The sequence below is a fragment of the Pseudomyrmex gracilis genome, unplaced genomic scaffold, assembly GCF_002006095.1.
Source record: "Pseudomyrmex gracilis isolate BER0280 unplaced genomic scaffold, ASM200609v1 scaffold_1139, whole genome shotgun sequence".
In the NCBI taxonomy this organism is placed as follows: domain Eukaryota; kingdom Metazoa; phylum Arthropoda; class Insecta; order Hymenoptera; family Formicidae; genus Pseudomyrmex; species Pseudomyrmex gracilis.
The window spans coordinates 21,743-25,502 of NW_018021723.1; the positions used below are offsets into that span (position 1 = coordinate 21,743).

General features: G+C 40.9%; 1 pseudogene; it reads right to left on the minus strand.

Annotated features, from left to right (window-relative positions):
• Nucleotides 1-1,606: 1,606 nt before the first annotated feature.
• LOC109861913 lies at nt 1,607-3,024 on the minus strand (annotated as a pseudogene).
• Nucleotides 3,025-3,760: the final 736 nt, after the last annotated feature.

A 3,760-nucleotide genomic window follows, 5' to 3' on the forward strand; every position in this document is an offset into this window, starting at 1 on the left:
TCGAATAAATCTGTGTCCAATAATTTTGTGTCCAATAATTTGGTGTCGAATCGATCGGTGTCGAATCGTACTGTGGTCAAACGGAACACGCCCCCTAATACTGGGTGACTTTAACGCGTGGTGCGTGCGTTGGTGATCGGTGCGTACTATTGCGCGTGGTGATAAAGTCTGTTCTTGAGTTCTCAGACTCCACATCTTAAATACCAAAAATTTTAAAACCTGCGTCCATCCGCAGGGATTCTCTATAATTGATTTATTATCGGCTATTAACGCTGCAGTTCCGCTCATTAGCGAGTGGAGAGCTTTAAGTCAAGCGGAATCTTTATCGGATCACAAATACATTTGTATGGCAGTAGCAAGTCCCACACGAAAAAAAAGAACAATGCGTAATTTTCACTTCTTCCGATGGAGCCAAAATGAATAAGATCTCAACCTGTTCAATGTGGCGATCATCGGGTCCACCAAGGGGTGCACGTACTGCGCGGGAAGAGTCATCTTGGATAATTGTCATGGCTACAGAGGCTTGTAACATGTCAATGCAAAAAGCGAAAAAGTTGGGCACTAGGCCTAGCGTCCACTGGTGGTCCCCAGAGATAGCGGAACTTTGCAGAACTTGTGTTGCAAAAAAAATATACGCGCACGCGGCGTAGAAGTAGCGATAATCTGGACGCGGTTGATCGGGTTAGAGCTGCCCTGCGCGCAGCGCAGCGTACACGGCGAACCATAGTGTCTGCAAAAAAGGCGTGAAAAGAGCTTCGCCAAACGCTTAATAAAAACCCGTGGGGCACGCTCTATTGTGTCTTTTTATCTAAACTGCGACCATCTGAGCCAGCTGTTACCGAGAACCGGTCCAGTAATCTCGCGGCCTGAGTGCAAGGGCTGCATATCCGGAGGTCCCGAATCCAAATCCGCTCACCACCTAAGGATTTTTTTCGGGCCAGTCCCTTTCACCCGAGTTGATCGGTTGATTGGCGAACTAAATCGGGCCTCCAAAATTAATTCAGGTGTAATCCCGAATTAATTCCCTTTCCACAAGGCGATCAAAGTCACAACATCTTGAACAAAAGATGATAGACATGAGATATGAATATTTAATTTTTTACAATGCCTTTTAAAAACTGATTTTCGCGTATAATAGGCACGGTAGTGCTTCGCACCAAGTTCACGTGCAACAAAGTAGCGCACAAACTGCGCGAGGCGCACCGTGCTTATTATATGCAAAAATCAGTTTTCGAGAGACATTGTAAAAAATAAAACCTTCATATCTCAATAACAACTGAACTGATTGACTTCTTTTTAGTCTTAATCGATTCGGATTAAAAAACTAAAGAAAAATGTGTTTATGTGTTTAACACATTGAGTGCCACGTCAGTCATCGATGACTGATACCGAGCTTTCCGTTCAGGCCACGTCAGTCATCGGTGACTGACACAACTTTTCGTTCAGGCCGCGACAGTCACCAGTGACTGACAGTATAAAATATGATAATAAACGTAAAAATTTACATTGTTTTAAGTTGGTATCTAAAATTTATATAAAGTCCACTTAATTTTTATTTAATGCGGGATTTTATTATCAATGTACTTGAACATTTTTTCAGAAAACTTTAATGGATTTTATTAAAACAAGGTAAACATAAAAATGGTTGTCCCTCGCAAGTATCACAAAATGTTACAACCTGTTTGGTCAAATTTCTTGCTATTTTTCTGCCACTCTGTGTCGCATTTTCTTCATAGCACGATTTGCAATATTTTCGCACTGCTGAAACTCTGCCAGGTTTTGTCTGCAGTTTGTGTCGTTTTCTACTGGTTGCAATGCTGCTGGATGGAACGTCGGCTTCCTTGCAATTTGTTAGGTAAACCGCCAATTTCTTGCGGAATTCCGTAATGCTGATACTCTTCTTCGTGATATTTTCGTATAAAATAAGACTATTCAGGACTGCAGTATTTAACAAAAGTTCAACAGCCAGCTTCCTATACCACTTCACAGATCTTCTTAGTGGACTATTATAGGCATTTATCTGATCAGATAAGTTGATAGCTGCCTTTCCTGTATTATAGTCCATTATAATTTTCGGTTTCAACTTGTACCTTGATTGGCTCTGAACATTCACCATTTCTGACAAATGTTTTGTTGACAGAACTAATATATCCCGCTTGTCCTTCCATTTTAAAATGGTTATTCCTTTTCTATTTTCTTTCGCAATTGCCTCTCCCCGTTTTAACTTTTTCGAAATCACCTGCTGCGGATTCCCTCGCCGATTTGAACGTAACGTTCCTACTAAATGCACGTTTTTGCCAATTAGTTTTTTTGCCAATTCCAAACTTGTATACCAGTTATCGGTATATAACGTGTGTCCCTTATGGAATAAGTCCCTGCAAAGGGACATCACAATTTTAGTGGGCGTATTTTCTTGTTCGAAAGATTTTCCCGCGTACACACGAAAGGCATATGTGTAGCCAGATTTGCAGCATAACTTATATATTTTCATTCCGTATTTATGGCGCTTCTGTTTCAAGTATTGCCTAAATATAATACGGCCACGGAACGGAATCAACGATTCATCAATGCATACGTCCTCCGTCGGGTTGTAAAATTTTAAAAAATTTGTTTCCAGTGCGTCTATAAGTGATTGGATTTTAAATAAACGGTTGGATCCATTATTGTTTCTATTGTCGGCAAAGTGCAACATTCTCAGTAATATTTCGAACCTGTTTCTGGACATGACATTTTTTGGGAATGTTTGCATATACGCAGGATCATGGGACCAATATAAGTGTATGGCCGGTAATCTCACCAATCCCATCCATAAAATTAGCTCCAAAAATCGCTTTATCTCACACTTATTTGTTGCTGTCCACTTCTGCAAGCGGACAGACAGCTGCGCTCCTAGCAGCCACCTTACAATTTTTGTGACGCATATAGGTTTGTTTGTTCCACAATTTCCTCAAATAATGTATCCGTCACAAATAGTTCGTAGCAATTTTCTACTGCTACATCCGACCTTAAACTTAAATCATCCATTACAAATCCAGAAGGAGAAGCAAAAGGTAGAATACTTGGCTGATTTCCCCTCGGATCACTCCAATCTTCAACACTTTCTTCCTCTTCCTCTGATAAAAAAAAATGGTCACTCTATACCGCCTTCTACCAAAAATAACTTTGCTATTATCACTTTCAGACGCTTTGACTGACATTCTGAAGGCTAAGGAAAAATTTTCGTGTGCACTGGACCAAGAACCATAGAGGACTGAATGAATATAAACGTAAAACATTTCTAAAATGTATGACGTAGGACATTTCTAACGTGTTTATATTACTTTGTCGTAGCCTGAGCAGAGCCCCGGCCCAAAGTCGAGTTCAATGTAATCTTATCTAGCGGGCCAAACGATAAACAAAACAAAACAGGCGAAGCGCCTAACGTGATGGATGAGTGTCCATATAAGCGTTCCCTTTCAAAGAGAAATACCTTCCACTACGATAAGAAACGATGGCCTTAATATGTTTAAACATTTGCATCGAGTAAATTCTAATTTGCTAGTATTGCGCTTCGCATTGCTGTACGATACCAGCGCGCGCGGCCTGACGGAGAAGTCGTTATAAAACCGCGTGGCACTCAACGTGTTAACAATAACACAGCCACACAAAAAAAAAAATTTCTTTGGCCTGGGGATCAGACCATGTTTATTATATGTTTTTGGGGTCGCTGAATCCGAATCCGAGGTCCATTAAACCCCATCGGGTCGGAGTTCCGCCATAA